Source organism: Myxine glutinosa, chromosome 1 (genome assembly GCF_964187855.1).
Source record: "Myxine glutinosa chromosome 1, kmMyxGlut1.1, whole genome shotgun sequence".
Lineage (NCBI taxonomy): Eukaryota > Metazoa > Chordata > Myxini > Myxiniformes > Myxinidae > Myxine > Myxine glutinosa.
In genome coordinates, this window is record NC_136261.1 from 12,033,054 (window position 1) to 12,052,569 (window position 19,516).

Consider the following 19,516-nt stretch of genomic DNA (forward strand, 5'->3'; position numbering starts at 1 on the left):
CGCCCTTGACACCCGGGCATGCCCGGTATAGCTTTTGCCGGGCAAACTTCCCGACATAAATGTGTAAATATATATTGCTGCCCGATAAACGAGCTTGTGAGAATACCTGAGCTGTTTTGTTTCAATAAAGCAACTCGGACGAATTCCGTCTTTGGTCGCGTCTATTCTTTCGACTCGCGTTGGAGCGCAGTTCCTTCATTGGTGACCTACCGACATGGACACGGCAGTGACGCTTAAACTGCCTACCTTCTGGGAGGCTCACGCAGCGGTTTGGTTTGCCCAGGCGGACTCCCAGTTCGCCCTGCGAGGCATCACCGCGGACGACACCCGCTTCCACCATGTTGTGGCGGCGCTCGGTTCCGCCACCGCGGCCCGCGCCTTGAGCCTCCTCGAGCACCCGCCGGCTGCTGACAAATACGACGCGCTGAAGACACTCCTCCTCGACGCTTTCGCCCTCTCAACGGCAGCACGCGCACGGCGCCTGCTCGCTCTGCCCGAGCTCGGCGACACGTGCCCGTCCGAGCGCATGGACTATATGCTCTCGTTGCTCGGTGAGCACTCTCCGGATTTTCTGTTCCGCGAGCTGTTCCTTCGCCAGCTGCCTCACCCGGTACGCCTCGCCCTGGCTGGCACGTTGATCACGGATTCCCGCGCCCTCGCCAGGGAAGCCGATAAGATCTCCTCGGCGGGCCAGCACATTGGCGCGGTTACCTGGAGCCCGCCGCCGTCCGAGGCGACGCCCACGACGCCCGAGCGCCCTGCGCGGTTGGAGGCCGAACTGCCGGTGCAACTGGCGGCCGCCACGCCGCACCGCCCGCTTCCGACATGACGGCCGGGGCCTCCACCTGACCGGGCGTGGTGTTATTACCACGCCAGGTTCGGACACAAGGCTCGGACGTGCCGGCCCCCGTGCACTTTCGGCAGGTCGGGAAACGGCCGGGCCGGCGTTCATTCCCAGCCATGAGCGCCGGCCACTCGGGCAACTTGCTGTTTATTCGGGACAAAGCGTCTGGGCGGCGTTTCCTGTGTGACACCGGCACCCAACTGAGCGTCATACCCGCCTCCGAGCAGGACAGGCGGGACGCCGTTTGCGGCCCCTCTTTGGTCGCTGCTAATGGCTCGGCCATACGCACTTTCGGCCCACGCGTCGTCACCCTCTGCTTCGGCAGCTAGCATTTTCAATGGACTTTTGTTACCGCCAGCGTCCCCGTGGCTTTGCTGGGCGCCGACTTCCTCTGCGCGCACGGGCTGCTGGTCGACGTCAAACGACGTCGCCTTGTCCACGCCGAGACCTTCAGCTCCCTGGCGTGCACAATGAGCAGCTCCGCGCCGACCAAACTGGCGTGCGCCCTCCCGGCAGCGAACGAGTTCGCTCGCCTGCTCGCGGAATTCCCGGCCCTCACGCGGCCGACGTTTTCGGCTGTCGCGGTGCGGCACGGGATCGAGCACCACATACCCACTACGGGCCCGCCGGTCTACGCCAGCACCCGCCGCCTCGACCCGGCCAAGCTCGCCATGGCGAAGGCCGAGTTCGATGCGTTGGAGCACCTCGGCATCGTACGGCGCTCCGATAGCGCGTGGGCCTCGCCACTGCACATCGTGCCAAAGCCGGGGGGTGGATGGCGCCCGTGTGGCGACTACCGCCGTCTCAACGACGCTACCACCCCCGACAGGTACCCGATCCCGCATATTCAGGACTTTTCCGCCCGTTTGGCGGGACGGGTCATCTTTTCGAAAATTGACCTGATATGGGGCTACCACCAGGTACCTGTCCGGGCGGCCGACGTCCCGAAGACGGCCGTCATCACGCCGTTCGGCCTGTTCGAATTTTTGCGGATGCCGTTTGGCCTCAAGAACGTGGCCCAGGCGTTCCAGCGCTTGATGGACGGCGTGCTGCGCGACCTGCCGTTTCTTTTCGTCTATCTGGACGATATCCTCGTCGCCAGCACGTCCCGCACCGAGCACCTCCTCCACCTCCGAACACTGTTCGGTCGCCTCAGCGAGCACGGCTTAATTGTCAACCCAGTCAAATGCCACTTCGGCGCGACGACCGTTGACTTTTTGGGCCACCGCATCACCAAGACCGGGGCTGTGCCGCTGCCGACCAAGGTCGAGGCCATCACCACGTTCCCGCGTCCCCGTTCCATCAAGGCCCTCCAAGAGTTCCTCGGCATAGTGAATTTTTATCACCGATTCGTGCCCCGCGCTGCTCAGCTCATGCGGCCCCTTTACGAGGCCCTCCGGGGCAAGCCGGCCAAGCATGACATTGTTTGGTCCGCGGCCATGGACGCGGCCTTCGCCAGCGCCAAACGGGCCCTCGCCGACGCAACGCTGCTGGCTCACCCGGTGCTCAACGCGCCCATCGCCCTCACTACGGACGCCTCCAACTACGTGGTGGGCGCCGTCCATGAGCAATGGGTGGACGGGGTTTGGCAGCCACTCGCTTTTTTCAGCCGGCAACTCCGGCCGAACGAGTTAAACTACAGCACGTTCGACCGCGAGCTGCTCGGGCTATTCCTGGCCGTTCGCCATTTCCGACACCTCCTGGAGGGCCGCCCGTTCACGGCTTTCGTCGACCACAAGCCGTTGGTCTACGCAATGGCTAAGGTCACGGAGCCGTGGTCGGCCCACCAGCAGCACCACCTCTCCGCCGTGTCGGAGTTCACCACGGACATCCGGCACGTCGCCGGCAAAGACAACGCCGTGGCCGACTGTCTTTCTCGGGCCAGCGCGAACGCGGTCCACCTCGGCGTGGACTTCGCGCTCATGGCGGCCGACCAGATCACCGACGCCTCGGTGCAGGCACTCCGTGCGGCGGACACGGGCCTCCGCCTGGCCGACATTCCCTTCGCAGGCACCGTCCTGCTCTGCGACGTCTCCCAGGGCCAGCCTCGCCCCATCGTGCCCGTTTCCTGGCAGCGCCGCATCTTCGCCTCCATCCACGGCCTTTCTCACCCGGGCCGGAAAGCTTCTCAGAAGCTGGTGTCGGCGCGTTTCGTCTGGCACGGCCTTCGACGAAACATCCGCGACTGGGCCAACGCCTGCACGGCCTGCCAGCGGGTCAAGGTCCACCGCCACACCCAGGCCCCGCTGGCACCTTTCGCCGTGCCTGAACGGCGTTTCGACCACGTCCACGTGGACCTGGTGGGTCCCCTGCCCCCCTCGCGGGGGTTCACCCACCTGCTCACCATGGTGGACAGGACCACCAGGTGGCCGGAGGCCGTGCCCCTCACCTCCACCACCACCGCCGACGTGGCGCAGGTGTTCATCGCCACCTGGGTCGCGCGCTTCGGCGCACCAGCGGACATCTCGTCCGACCGCGGCCCACAGTTCACGTCTGAGCTTTGGGGCGCGGTCGCCCGTTCGTTGGGGGTCACGCTGCACCGCACCACGGCCTACCACCCCCAAGCCAACGGGTTGTGCGAGCGGTTTCACCGCTCCATGAAGGCCGCACTCATGGCTGGCCTTCAGGACGACGGTTGGGCCGACCGGCTGCCGTGGGTCCTTTTGGGCCTTCGCACGGCCCCCAAGGAAGACCTCCAGGCGTCCGCCGCCGAGCTCGTCTACGGCCAGCCGCTCCACGTCCCGGGCGAATTCGTGCCCGACGCTACCAGTCCCTGGTCCGCCGCTCGCCAGCGCTCGGACCTCCAGGAGGCCGCCCGCCGATTTGCCCCCGTGCCGACGTCCCGCCACGGTGGCCCCCAGTCCTAAGTCCCTCCGGCGCTTCGCACAGCGGAGTACGTCTTTGTGCGTCATGACGCGCACCGGGGGCCACTCCGGCCGCCGTACGACGGGCCCTTCCGGGTCCTGCGACGGGGCGACAAGTCTTTCATCGTCGACTTCGGTGGCCGGCCGGACCGGATTTCTGTGGACCGCCTCAAACCGGCGCACATGGACGTCGACCGACCACCACGGTTGGCCCTTCCTCCGCGGCGAGGCCGCCCCCCGTCCACAGTTCCCCCCGCTCGACCACCCACCACCACGTCGGACCCCTCCCCACGACCCTCCAGGGGTCGCTTCGGCCGGGTCATCCGGACCCCCCTTAAATTGACCCTGCCGGTGCAGGTCGATTCTGGAGGGGCGTGTGTAGCGGTTACCGCTGGATGCACACAATCGCCTTGCACCGGCCAGAACACGGCCAGACGCGCCTCTCCCGGGCATGCCCGGACTCACTGTTCCCGGGCACACCCGAACCTCCCGGGCACGCCCGGTCTCGTCTTTCCCGGGCATGCCCGCTCTCGCCTTTCCAGGGCTCGCCCAGAGCGTCCGGGCATGCCCGCTATCGCCTTTCCAGGGCTCGCCCAGAGCGTCCGGGCATGCCCGCTATCGCCTTTCCAGTGCTCGTCCAGAGCGCCCGGGCACGCCCAGCCTCGACTTGCCAGGCCGCAGCCAAACACGCCCGGGCAGGTCCAGACTCGACTTTCCAAGGCTCGCCCTTGACACCCGGGCATGCCCGGTATAGCTTTTGCCGGGCAAACTTCCCGACATAAATGTGTATATATATTGCTGCCCGATAAACGGGCTTGTCAGAATACCTGAGCTGTTTGGTTTCAATAAAGCAACTCGGACGAATTCCGTCTTTGGTCGCGTCAATTCTTTCGACTCGCGTTGGAGCGCAGTTCCTTCATGTGTGTGTATATGTTTGTGTGCATTGTGGGTAATGGGAATATTCGATTGCTCATGAGGAAAATCAAAGAAAAAATTATGTATTCACGTGACCCCAATTTTGTGACACCTGATCAGCAGGTAAAACCAATGATTACTCTCAACAGGTGTCACATGTTTCCAATGGAATTTCAAACATGGGAAATTGCTTTTCCTGCTCATGTGTAAAAATGGACAGCTTACGTGACTCATTTGTCCACATCCTAGTCTTACTAGGCCTTGGACATGACTTGTTACGGAATGGATACAATCTGTAGACACCAGACTAACCTCCCAGATGATGTGGGTTCAAATCCAGGGCTTGATCGATAAAAAAATAATTGAGGATTTGGATTTTAACAAACTGGAATGTTAAATACGAGATACTACTGTGCTACTTTTCTTTGTATACATGGTCGAGGCTCATGGAAGAGTGAGAGCAGAATGGAAGGGAACAAAATTGAAAGGGGGAAACACCAACAGCAGAGTAGAAGTGAGAGTGAGATTAAGGGGGGGGGGGGGTGAGATAAATACCCATGGGGGTGAACAAGCTGAATGAGATGCAGCAAGAGGAAGGGGAAAAGCGGGGATGAAACAAAGTGGAGGAAACCAACCGACAACGAACAAACGAAAAGATGTGCGGGAGGGTGGGGGGGGGGGGGGTCACAACAACATGGAAAAAGGAGGATTGGGGGTCATTTGGGGAAGACAAATCATGGGTAGGGGTGAGGGATGATGACCTGAGGTCTTGAAGCTCAGAAGGGACAACAACATGGAAAAAGGAGGATTGGGGGTCATTTGGGGAAGACAAATCATGGGTAGGGGTGAGGGATGATGACCTGAGGTCTTGAAGCTCAGAAGGGAAGAATCTGACTGAACAGGCTGGGGAAGTTGGTTCCAAGGGGGGATAAAAGAGATAAAAGAGGAAGAAATGAGGTGAGGAGTGAGCCTGGATTTTGGAAGTTTAACAAGAAGAGTGGGACTGGCAGACCATGTGCGCTCTACAGAGATCTGGCAGGGACAGAGCAAAGTGAGGGCATAGGGTGCAAGACCAGAAAATCGGAGGAGGTGTAAGACAGAGAGACCAACAACTTGTCAGTGATACGAAAGTAACAGGCCTCAAGATTCAGCTTCGTCATGGGAGATCCCAATGCTTTCCACAGCATCAAGAAGGGCAAGGTGTGAGGCTGGGGCGCCAGCCCAAAAGGAAAAGTAGTACTGGATCAAACTTCGAATAAAGACCTTGGAGATTGTCTAAAGTTCAAACTGGTCAAGGAAAGACCTTGCACGATGAAGGATGCCCAGCTGGCAGCTGGCTTTGGAGGCCATCTTGGGCACATGGTTTGGCCATCTTGGGCACATGGTTTGGCCATCTTGGGCACATGGTTTGGCCATCTCGGGCACATGGTTTGGCCATCTTGGGCACATGGTTTGGCCATCTTGGGCCCATGGTTTGGCCATCTCGGGCCCATGGTTTGGCCATCTTGGGCACATGGTTTGGCCATCTGGGGCACATGGTTTGGCCATCTCGGGCACATGGTTTGGCCATCTCAGGCACATGGTTTGGCCATCTTGGGCACATGGTTTGGCCATCTCGGGCACATGGTTTCGCCATCTCAGGCACATGGTTTGGCCATCTCGGGCACATGGTTTGGCAATCTCGGGCACATGGTTTGGCCATCTTGGGCCCATGGTTTGGCCATCTTGGGCCCATGGTTTGACCATCTTGGACACATGGTTTGGCCATCTTGCGCACATGGTTTGGCCATCTTGGGCAAATTGTTTGGCCATCTTGGGCACATGGTTTGGCCATCTTGGGCCCATGGTTTGGCCATCTTGGGCACATGGTTTGGCCATCTAGGGCACATGGTTTGGCCATCTTGGGCACATGGTTTGGCCATCTTGGGCACATGGTTTGGCCATCTTGGACACATGGTTTGGCCATCTTGGGCACATGGTTTGGCCATCTTGGGCACATGGTTTGGCCATCTTGGGCACATGGTTTGGCCATTTGGGCACATGGTTTGGCCATCTTGGGCCCATGGTTTGGCCATCTTGGGCACATGGTTTGGCCATCTTGGGCACATGGTTTGGCCAAGAAAGATCATGGCTGATGGTGAGACCCAAAAGTATGAGTGACTACCTCGTCGAGTTATTTGTTAGGAAGCAGATGGGAGGGTTTGCCAGATGGTTCTTTCGGAGAGACAGGGTGAGTGTGTGGGATATGCCTGGGTTGACAGACATATTCTAAGTGTCGGACCAGCTCCTGATTCTATCAAGGTCTGCAGAGAAGGAAGAGGCTGTATGTGACACAAGAGGCCTAACTATTTGAGGTACAACAGATGGTGTACTTAGAAAGATCATTGATGAAGATGAGGAACAAGACAGGGACCAAGACACTCCCTTGGGGCATTCCAACATTGACACATATATTTGAGGGCTTCTATCCATTGGTGGGAGAATGGAAGCAGCATTTCCAAGGTAGAAGGACTGGATTTGAACCCAAACTGATGATCTGGGATCATTCCGTTGGATAAAAGGTGTCTGTCTGGAGAAAAATGATGTCTACCGCAATGATACTGTAGATTCATTGACATTACTGAAGTTGGAAGCAAGCTAATGGGCCTGGAGTTAAGAGGACCAGTTTTTGAACAATGTTTGCGTATCGCACTGATGTTGGCTAACTTCCGAGCAGACTGAAAGCGACCCAGAGAGGATGATCGCGTGAACAGGAGACAGAAAGAAGATGAGGAAGAGCAGCAGAGCAGGTTTTTAGACACATGCACTGATGTCATCTTTCGGTCTGGGCCTGTCACATAAGTGGAGGCCAAGTTTGTCAGAAACCTCTCCACCACCTTCTTAGGTGGAACAGACAGCATCCTGGAGCAGTTGGGTATGAGAGGGTAGGGTAGGTTTAGGGATTGGGTACACAACATTGGATGACAACGCATAATTGAAGCATTTGGCCTTCAGACGAGCAGAGTCAGCTGTGGTGCCATTTTAAGTGAGGGAGGTGGTGGAGGGGGTCGTACTCCAGAGACAGACATCTTTGAGAGTTCAACCTTGAGGTTGGTGAGACGTTGTTTTCTGGCTTTCCGGAGAGTGGACACACACTTGCTACAGGCTTTGCGGAACGATCGGAAGTTGCCTTCGGTCGGATTTGTCTTCCGGGAATAGAAGGCGAGTTGTTTGAAGGCAACTGCCTCACCACATGAACCTGTATACCTTTGGCGACAGGATAGGTATGATCATTGTGGATGAGGTGATATAAATCTGTACATAATGGAAAGCAAGCTTGTGTGGAATGATTCCCAAGCAGTATTAATATCAGGAGAGGTGGAAATGAAGGACCTGTCTCCACGAGAGATGGCAGCTCGCAATCCCAACCTGTCGGACTGTACAGCACCGAGACCGCTCTCCAGCAACAGCCAGGAAGATGTCTCTCATGGAGGACATGATCAGATGAACCTATTGGGGCAGAAGAGGAACAGGAGATGTTAGTAAGAACAGTTGTCATTACAAAGTCCAAAATGGAGGACGTGCCACTCCTTCTACCACTTCCTTTAATGGTACCAATTATTCCCAACCTGTTGTGGAGTCGGCAGGGGAACGTATTTGGCCCAAGTCTTTCACGAACCAGTTGGCCAGAGTCGACGTTCGAATGGATGTGATCTTTGGCAGGAATTAGCAATTTGTTCAGTGGTGGTGATAACGTGCCTCCACTTCACGAAAGACATGGAGGGATCTTTAAAGTCCACCAATGACCAGTACTGGCAGATGGTTCCACCGGCTTAAGTGTGTGCGTGGTCCGTCAGGAGGACATGAAGATCTAATAATAATATGGAAGAAAGGTGGTGTGCAAATAATAAAACTAGCCTTAAACACCTGAAGCTTACAAGGTGGTTGTCCAAAGAGGACCTGGTTGTCACTGCACCATCGGATCCGCTCTTTTTATGTAAATAAAGAAGACCTCTACTTAGAGAAGACCCAGATGACTGAAGGTCCATGTCATGGCAAAGCAATCAGAATTTTTATTTTCTACTTTACCCGGGGTCCCTCCAGGGAACCAATGTTGGATGTCTGGAAGCAGGTACAGGTCTGCTGGATGGATTCAAACTTCTGGTTGTTTGAGTGTGTAAAGAGACACCGACACACTCCACCTCCCTCATATAGTGTGAGGCTGCTCTGACCTGATACAATGAGTTGAGATCTAAGAGGTCACAGGGTCCAGTTCTACTCATTAGATGAGAACAATGATGTGGTTGGACCTGAGGCACCCGTCTTCCTGGAACTTGGAGGTCTATACCTATTCAACCAACCATACCTGCTCATGGTGAGTCTGATGACATCTGAACCAAATAAACTTCCTCTACACCGCAGTGGGGTTTTCACACTCGACTCTAGGCCATCTAGCCTGGGTTTGAATCCCGACCCAGCTATAAACTGCCATCCAGGTGTTTCAAAGGTAGGGTGATTCATCAATGTGTGTGTGCCGGTCCCTCGGATGTCCATTAAACTTGGTATCTCGTCTGCCAACATTCGGTGGTGGACGTTAAAGATGCCATGGTGTCCTTCGAGGAAGAGTAGGCGAGCTATCGCCGGCACAATGAACATATTACAAATTCCTGCCCGAACGAACAGGGGGCACTGCATCAGCCGTACGTCTCCGACCTCAGCCAATGATGCTAATGATCTGTTTGAGCCGTGCCCTGGCTCCATCCCAAAACTCCGCATGAGCCATGCCATGGTCCTATTACCATCCCAATGTGTAACCATGGTCTGGAACCTGTGATGATCCCATGCGCAACAGGTCCGCATCATCGTCGTTTGTATGCAGCACTTCTTCTTCTTCCTCTTCTTCCTCCTCTTCTTCTTCTTCTTTAATATGCAGTACATGGCTGCAAGTAGCATCATGGACTAGGGGCACGGCTGTACTGCTGATGCAGTGCCCCCTGTAGGTTAGAGAATGAACTTGCGATATGTTCAGGGTGCCGGCGATAACTCGCCTACTCTTCACAAAATACATCATTGGGATCTTTAAACTTCCACGAACGACCATTGCTGGCAGATGGTTCCTCCGGTTTAACATCCATCGGAGGGACGGTACACATGGATTCCTGGCCCTGCCTGTGAAACACCACGACGACAGTTTTTATGTGGGTCGGGATTCAAACCCAGGACAGACACCTCAGAGGGGAGCGTGCACACCTCTCGGCTATGTTCAACAGGTAAAAACCGTAACATTTTGAAATGGAAGCAAATCACAATACACAATCTTGTAAGAAATTTTATGTTTTAACTTAAACAACAAGAAAAAAAGCAGATATGTCATTCATTGTGTTGTTAGTTGGTGTATAAAAGAGCTAAATATTCGAACATAGCACCTTACAAAATGTCCATCAGGAAGATAGCAGCCGTGAAGCAGTACAGGTGTGCAATGCACAATGACTGAGTGAACAGGGGATCAATTTGTAATAAATATGTCCCAGCTGGGCTGAACCTGGGTAGAGTCCGATGAGGCCGTTTGGTGCCACGGGAGTCTGGACGAGGCCGGGAAAGGACAGGAAGGAGAGGAGAAAAGAATAACAGAAGGGAGGTTAATGATGATTGGGAGCAATGGTGTACTCATCCGTCCCATCATGTGTGCATCTCCCCCACATCGTAAAACAAATCCATTGCGAAGTTTCGTATACCTTCGAGTACCAGCACAAAGGCCTTATTCGAGTTTAAAGGCGCTTGAGTCTTCTGACTGTTTAATTTGAAATCTAAAAAACGTTTTGATTTTTCTTTGGGTGAAGACTTGTAATGGCGGACCTTAATTGGTAAAACACCGTCTCAAGTACTTTAACTCCCTGCACCGAGTCAAGAGGGGGCATTCGTGAGCAGGTTCATCAGATATACAATGCAAACTCGACAATGGAGGCCGCTAGGCCCATTATGCCTGTGTCACATACAGACTCCAACCCAATCACTCAATCCACGAGCACACTCACCCTCCATGACACCAACCGCACTCACACCATAAACCCAATCACTCAATCCACGAGCACACTCACCCTCCATGACACCAACCGCACTCACACCATAAACCCAATCACTCAGTCCACGAGCACACTCACCCTCCATGACACCAATCGCACTCACACCATAAACCCAATCACTCAATCCACGAGCACACTCACTCTCCATGACACCAACCGCACTCACACCATAAACCCAATCACTCAGTCCACGAGCACACTCACCCTCCATGACACCAACCGCACTCACACCATAAACCCAATCACTCAATCCACGAGCACACTCACCCTCCATGACACCAACCGCACTCACACCATAAACCCAATCACTCAGTCCACGAGCACACTCACCCTCCATGACACCAATCGCACTCACACCACAAACCCAATCACTCAATCCACGAGCACACTCACCCTCCATGACACCCACCGCACTCACACCATAAACCCAAACACTCAATCCACGAGCACACTCACCCTCCATGACACCCACCGCATTCACACCATAAACCCAATCACTCAGTCCACGAGCACACTCACCCTCCATGACACCAATCGCACTCACACCATAAACCCAATCACTCAATCCACGAGCACACTCATCCTCCATGACACCAACCGCACTCACACCATAAACCCAATCACTCAGTCCACGAGCACACTCACCCTCCATGACACCAACCGCACTCACACCATAAACCCAATCACTCAATCCACGAGCACACTCACCCTCCATGACACCAACCGCACTCACACCATAAACCCAATCACTCAGTCCACGAGCACACTCACCCTCCATGACACCAATCGCACTTACACCATAAACCCAATCACTCAATCCACGAGCAAACTCACCCTCCATGACACCAACCGCACTCACACCATAAACCCAATCACTCAGTCCACGAGCACACTCACCCTCCATGACACCAACCGCACTCACACCATAAACCCAATCACTCAATCGACGAGCACACTCACCCTCCATGACACCAACCGCACTCACACCATAAACCCAATCACTCAATCCACGAGCACACTCACCCTCCATGACACCCACCGCACTCACACCATAAACCCAAACACTCAATCCACGAGCACACTCACCCTCCATGACACCCACCGCATTCACACCATAAACCCAATCACTCAATCCACGAGCACACTCACCCACCATGACATCAACCGCACTCACACCATAAACCCAATCACTCAGTCCACGAGCACACTCACCCTCCATGACACCAACCGCACTCACACCATAAACCCAATCACTCAATCGACGAGCACACTCACCCTCCATGACACCAATCGCACTCACACCATAAACCCAATCACTCAATCCACGAGCACACTCACCCTCCATGACACCCACCGCACTCACACCATAAACCCAAACACTCAATCCACGAGCACACTCACCCTCCATGACACCCACCGCATTCACACCATAAACCCAATCACTCAATCCACGAGCACACTCACCCACCATGACATCAACCGCACTCACACCATAAACCCAATCACTCAGTCCACGAGCACACTCACCCTCCATGACACCAATCGCTCAATCCACGAGCACACTCACCCTCCCTGACACCAACCGCACTCACACCATAAACCCAATCACTCAATCCACGAGCACACTCACCCTCCATGACACCAATCGCTCAATCCACGAGCACACTCACCCTCCATGACACCAACCGCACTCACACCATAAACCCAATCTGACGCGACAGCTGCTCAATGTGGTGAAGAAGAACATTCCAGAGAGGATATCAACAATAACAATAACAACATATTGTAGCGGCTACCGCTGGGTTTTCACAATCGCCTTGCACCTATCAAGGACGCGGAGCGATCACCATGCCGGGCTCGTCCAGGACGCCCGGGCAGGCCCGCGCTCAACTTGCCAGGCCTCGGTCGGGACGCCCGGGCATGCCCGGGCAGGCTCGCCCTCAACTTGCCAGGCCGCAGCCAGGACGCTGGGCCACGCCCCCTCTCGCCTTTCCTGGGCAAACGCTCCGGGATAATATGTATATATATTGCTGCCCGATAAACGGGCTTTTCAGAGTGCCTGAGTGTTTGGTTTGATTAAAGCAACTCGGATGAATTCCAGCTTTTTGTCGCGTCCATTCTTCCGATCGACGTGGGAGCCCCAGCTCCTTCATTGGTGACCTACCGACATGGACACGGCAGTCGCCCTAAAACTGCCTACCTTCTGGGAGGCTCACGCGGCGGTTTGGTTCGCACAGGCGGATTCCCTGTTCGCCCTGCGAGGCATCACGGCCGACGACACCCGCTTCCACCATGTGGTAGCAGCGCTCGGTTCGGCCACCGCGGCCCGCGCCCTGAGCCTCCTCGAGAGCCCGCCAGCCGCTGACAAATACGGCGCGATTAAGAAGCTTCTCCTCGACGCTTTCGTCCTCCCATCGGCGGAACGCGCACGGCGCCTGATCGACCTGCCCGAGCTCGGCGACACGCGCCCTTCCGAGCGACTGGACTACATGCTTTCACTGCTCGGCGAGCACTCTCCGGCATTCCTGTTCCGGGAGCTGTTCCTCCGTCAGCTGCCTAACCTGGTACGCCTCGCCCTGGCAAGCACGACGATCACAGATCCCCGGGCCCTTGCCAGAGAAGCCGACAAGATCTCCGCCGCAGGACAGCGCATCGCAGCGGCGACATGGGACCCACCGCCGTCCGACGCAACACCCATGGCGCCCGAGCACCCGGCACGGTCGACGACCGAACTGCCGACGCAATTGGCGGCCGCTACACCGAGCCGACCACCTCCAGCACGACGACCGGGGCCTCCACCTGACCAAGCGTGGTGTTACTATCATGCCAGGTTCGGACAGAAGGCCCGGACATGCCGACCCCCGTGCACCTTCGGCAGGCCGGGAAACGGCCGGGCCGGCGTTCATTACCAGCCATGAGCGCTGGCCACATGGGCAACTTACTGTTCATCACGGATAAAGCGTCCGGACGGCGCTTCCTGTGCGACACCGGCACCCAACTGAGCGTCATACCCGCCTCTGACCAGGACAGGCAATCCGCGGTTTGCGGCCCCTCCTTGGTTGCGGCCAACGGATCGACCATCCGCACCTTCGGCCCGCGCAACGTCACCCTCTGCTTCGGCGGCCAACGCTTTGCTTGGACGTTTGTAACCGCAAACGTGCCCATGGCTCTGCTAGGCGCCGACTTCCTCTGCGCACACGGACTGCTGGTGGACGTCCAACGGCGTCGTTTAATCAACGCCGAAACCTTCAGCTCCCTGGTATGCACATTGAGCAGCTCCGCGCCGACCGAGCTGGCATGCGCCGTCCCGGCGACGAACGAGTTTGCTCGCCTGCTCACGGAGTTCCCGGCCCTCACGCGGCCGACGTTTTCGGCCGTCGCAGTACGGCATGGGATCGAGCACCACATACCAACCACGGGCCCGCCGGTCTACGCCAGGGCCCGCCGCCTCGACCCAGCCAAGCTCGCCGTGGCGAAGGCCGAATTCGACGCGTTGGAGCACCTCGGCATCGTGCGGCGCTCCGATAGCGCGTGGGCCTCGCCACTGCACATCGTGCCAAAGCCGGGGGGTGGATGGCGCCCGTGTGGCGACTACCGCCGTCTCAATGACGCTACCACCCCCGACAGGTACCCGATCCCGCATATCCAAGACTTCTCCGCCCGTCTGGCGGGACGGGTCATTTTTTCGAAAATTGATCTCATACGGGGATATCACCAGGTACCTGTCAGGGCGGCCGACGTCCCTAAAACGGCAGTCATCACGCCGTTCGGCTTATTCGAATTCTTGCGGATGCCGTTTGGTCTCAAGAACGCGGCTCAGGCGTTCCAGCGCTTGATGGACGGCGTGCTGCGTGACCTGCCGTTCCTTTTCGTTTACCTGGATGACATCCTCGTCGCCAGCACGTCCCGGGCCGAGCACCTCCTCCACCTCCGAACACTGTTCGGGCGCCTAAGCGAGCACGGCCTCATCGTCAACCCGGCCAAATGCCACTTCGGCACGACGGCCGTTGATTTTTTGGGCCACCACATCACCAAGAACGGGGCCGTGCCGCTGCCAACCAAGGTCGAGGCCATCACCACGTTCCCGCGTCCCCGCACCATAAAGGCCCTGCAGGAATTCCTGGGAATGGTGAATTTTTATCACCGCTTCGTGCCCCGCGCTGCTCAACTCATGCGGCCCCTCTACGAAGCCCTCCGGGGCAAGCCGGCCAAGCATGACATCGCCTGGTCCGCAGCAATGGATGCGGCCTTCCAAAGCTCAAAGCGGGCCCTCGCCGACGCAACACTGCTCGCTCACCCGGTGCTCAACGCTCCCATCGCCCTCACCACGGATGCCTCCGACTACGCGGTGGGCACCGTACATGAGCAATGGGTGAACGGGGTTTGGCAGCCACTCGCTTTTTTCAGCCGGCAGCTCCGGCCGAACGAGCTCAAATACAGCACGTTTGACCGGGAGCTCCTCGGTCTACACCTGGCCGTCCGCCATTTCCGCCACCTCCTGGAGGGCCGACCTTTCACGGCGTTCGTCGACCACAAGCCGTTGGTTTACGCCATGGCCAAGGTCACGGAGCCGTAGTCGGCCCGTCAACAGCGCCACCTCTCCGCCGTGTCAGAGTTTACCACGGACATCCGGCACGTCGCCGGCAAAAACAACGCCGTGGCCGACTGTCTTTCCCGGGCCAGCGCGAACGCGGTCCACCTGGGCGTGGACTTTGCGCTTATGGCGGCGGACCAAACCACCGACACCACGGTGCAAGCCCTCCGGGCGGCGGACACGGGCCTCCGCCTGGCCGACATCCCCTTCGCGGACACTGTCCTGCTCTGCGACGTCTCCCAAGGCCAGCCTCGCCCCATCGTGCCCGTCACCTGGCAACGCCGCATCTTCGCCTCCCTCCACGGCCTTTCCCACCCGGGCCGGAAAGCTTCCCAGAAGCTGGTGTCGGCGCGATTCGTCTGGCACGGCCTTCGTCGGACATCCGCGATTGGACCAGCACCTGCACGGCCTGCCAACGGGCCAAGGTCCACCGACACACCCAGGCCCCGCTGGCACCTTTCACCGTGCCCGAACGACGTTTCGACCACGTCAACGTGGATCTGGTGGGCCCCCTCCCCCCGTCACGGGGGTTCACACACCTGCTCACCATGGTGGACAGGACCAGCAGGTGGCCGGAGGCCGTTCCCCTCGTCTCCACCACCACCGCCGACGTGGCGCAGGCTTTCATCGCCACCTGGGTCGCCCGCTTCGGCGCACCGGTGGACATCTCATCAGACCGCGGACCACAGTTCACCTCCGAGCTGTGGGGCGCGGTCACCCGCAACCTGGGGGTCAAGCTCCACCGTACTACGGCCTACCACCCCCAAGCAAACGGGTTGTGCGAGCGATTCCACCGCTCCATGAAGGCCGCGCTCATGGCCGGCCTTCAAGACGGCGGTTGGGCCGACCGGCTGCCGTGGGTCCTTTTGGGCCTCCGCACGGCCCCCAAGGAGGACCTCCAGGCATCCACCGCCGAGCTTGTCTATGGCCAGGCGCTACGCATCCCGGGCGAATTCGTGCCTGACGCTACCAGTCCCTGGTCCGCAGCTCACCAGCGCTCGGACCTCCAGGAGGCCGCCCGTCGGTTTGCCCCCGTGCCAACATCCCACCACGGTGACCCCCAGTCCTACGTCCCCCCAGCACTTCGCACAGCGGAGTATGTTTTTGTGCGTCACGACGAACATCGGGGGCCACTCCGGCCGCCGTACGACGGGCCCTTCCGGGTGCTGCGACGGGACGACAAGTCGTTCGTCATCGACATCGGCGGCAGGTCGGACCGGATTGCGGTGGACCGCCTCAAGCCGGCGCACGTGGACGTCGACCACCCACCACGGGTGGCCCTTCCGCCGCGGCGAGGCCGCCCCCCGTCCACGGTGCCCCCCACTCGACCGCCCACCACCACACCGGACCCCCTCCCACGACCCGCCAGGGGTCGCTTCGGCCGGGTCATCAGGACCCCCCTCAAATTGACCCTGCCGGTGCAAGTCGATTCTGGGGGGACGTGTGTAGCGGCTACCGCTGGGTTTTCACAATCGCCTTGCACCTATCAAGGACGCGGAGCGATCACCATGCCGGGCTCGTCCAGGACGCCCGGGCAGGCCCGCACTCAACTTGCCAGGCCTCGGTCGGGACGCTGGGCCACGCCCCCTCTCGCCTTTCCTGGGCAAACGCTCCGGGATAATATGTACGTATATATATTGCTGCCCGATAAACGGGCTTGTCAGAGTGCCTGAGTGTTTGGTTTGATTAAAGCAACTCGGATGAATTCCAGCTTTTTGTCGTGTCCATTCTTCCGATCGACGTGGGAGCCCCAGCTCCTTCAATATGGGAATTCATTCTTTTTTTTTCTTTTTTGGGGAGTGGGGGGGTGGGGGGGGGGGGGTTGTGGGAGGGGCAGGTAGGTGATTGTTCCATCAACACAATGTATTGTTATGTGGGAGTCCAAACCCGGATATACCCCGGAAAATAACGTTATGTAGGAGTCCAAACCTGAGAATGCTGGAGACCAAAGCTGAAATTGGAAAAACAATATAGTGTGGTGCTATGCACACACAACTCGTGCCAAGAAGGTAGGCCACCACGCGTTGAACAAAACCAAACACTTTATTCCATGCTTGCACGTAAGCACTGGGCGGGCTCGACTTTCGAGCCTGCGTATATGTCCCGGGGCCACGCCTTGCCCTCGGGCGTGGCCGGTCGGCCGAAAGGCGGGGCATGTATTCCAGTTCAACCCTTAGCCTCATAACTCCTTTGCTCCGGGCGTGGCTCGAGCCTTGCTTCCACATCCGGTCGCTCGCGTCACCCACTGGTGCGCGGAATTATGACCCGCTGGCATTGTGTCCGCCACACGCGCCCCCCCAGAATTCCCACGCACCTGAAGGGTGAGCTTGCGGGGAGGCCGGATGACCCGGCCAAAACGCCCTCTGGCGATGCGTGCAGGGCTGGGGGGTGGCGGGACGGCGGGGGTGGGGGGGGGGCGGGGGTCTGCCCGCCGGGAGGCGGCCTCGACGCGGAGGCAGAGCTGCTTGCAGGGGGTGGTCCAGGTCGAGGTGGGCCGGCTTGAGGCGGTCTACGGAGATGCGATCTGGAGTACCGCCGATGTCCACGGTGAAGTGCTTGTCCCCGGTCTCCAGCACGCGGAAGGGCCCGTCGTACGGGGGCCGCAGCGGTGCCCGGTGGGCGTCGTGCCGGACAAAAACGTACTCCGCCGTGCGAAGCTCCGGGGCGACGTGTGAGGACGGGCAACCGTGGTGTGCCGTCGGCACCGGGGCGAACCTCCTGGCAGTCTCCTGAAGGGTGGAGCGCTGTTGCGTCGCGGACCAAGGTGCCGTGGAGTCGGGGATGAATTCGCCCGGTACCCGCAGCGGTTGTCCGAAGACCAGCTCCCCGAGGACGCGCGCAGGTCGTCCTTGGGCGCCGTCCTGAGGCCCAGCAGGACCATGGGGAGCCTGTAGGCCCAGCTGCCATCGCGAAGGCTGGCCCGGAGCGCGGCCTTCATCGAGCGATGGAAGCGCTCGCACAGGCCGTTGGCCTGGGGGTGGTAGGCCGTGGTGCGATGCAGCTTTACGCCAAGCCCTTGAGCCACCGCTCCCCAGAGCTCCGAGGTGAACAGGGGGCCGCGGTCGGACGAGATGTCCAAGGGGGCGCCGAACCCGGCAACCCAAGTGGCGATGAAAGCTTGCGCAACGTCAGCCGCAGCTGTCGCCGCCAATGGCACGGCCTATGGCCACCCGGTAGTGCAGTCCACTATGGTGAGGAGGTGGGTGAAACCCCGCGAGGGGGGCAGAGGTCCCACCAAGTCGACGTGTACATGGTCGAACCGACGTTCGGGCACCGTAAACGGGGCCAACGGGGCCTGGTTGTGGCGGTGGACCTTCGCGCGCTGGCACGCGAGCCACGTTCTGGCCCAGTCGCGGACGTTCTTCCGGAGGCCATGCCAGACGAACTTTGCCGCGACAAGCTTCTGGGAGGCCTTCGTGCCCGGGTGGGACAGGCCGTGGATGGCGTCAAAAACTGGGCGCTGCCAGCCAGCGGGCACGATGGGGCGAGGCCGCCCGAGGGAGACGTCGCACAAGAGGGCAGTGCCCGCGACGTCGAACGGTACCTCGGTGACGCGGAGGCCCGTGACGGCGGTCCGAAAGGCCTGGACATCGGGGTCGGCGGTCTGGTCCGCCGCCATCCGGGCATAGTCGATCCCGAGGTGGACCGCATGTGCGACGGACCGGGAAAGGCAATCCGCCACCGGGTTGTCCTTACCCGCGACGTGTCGGATGTCCGTCATGTATTCGGACACGGCAGAGAGGTGACGCTGCTGCCGGGGCGACCACGGCTCGGCGACCTTGGCCATCGCGAAAACAAGGGGCTTGTGATCGACGAAGGCCATGAACGGGCGGCCCTCGAGAAGATGGCGGAAGTGTCGGACCGCCAGGTGGAGCCCGAGAAGCTCGCGGTCGAAGGTGCTGTACCGGCGTTCATGCGGGCGGAGCTGCCGGCGAAAAAACGCCAGCGGCTGCCAAGCACCATTCACCCACTGTTCGTGCACCGCGCCCCCCGCGTAGTCCGACGCGTCAGTGGTGAGGGCGATTGGTGCATCGGGCGCCGGGTGCGCCAGCATGGTGGCGTTGGCCAAGGCCAGCTTCACGCCTGCAAACGCCGCGTCCATCTGCTCCGTCCAGGCGATATCACCTTTGCCCGGCTTCCCCCGGAGGGCCTCGTGCAGGGGGTGCAGGAGCTGGGCGACGCGGGGCACGAAGCGGTGATAAAAATTCACCATGCCCAGGAATTCCTGGAGCCCTTT

At 58.7% G+C, this 19,516-nt stretch overlaps 1 protein-coding gene and 1 long non-coding RNA gene across 2 annotated transcripts in view; one reads left to right on the forward strand and one right to left on the reverse strand.

Annotated features, from left to right (window-relative positions):
• The window catches only part of LOC144892997 (uncharacterized), an 80,710-nt gene that overhangs the window by 51,863 nt on the left and 9,331 nt on the right, over positions 1-19,516 (forward strand). The window lies entirely within an intron of this gene.
• The window catches only part of LOC137421321 (potassium voltage-gated channel subfamily A member 1), a 54,755-nt gene continuing 45,156 nt past the window's right edge, over positions 9,918-19,516 (reverse strand). The window contains exon 3 of the mRNA XM_068107248.2: positions 9,918-10,184. The gene's annotated coding sequence lies outside the window, so the exon portion shown is untranslated. The remainder of the gene's footprint in view (positions 10,185-19,516) is intronic.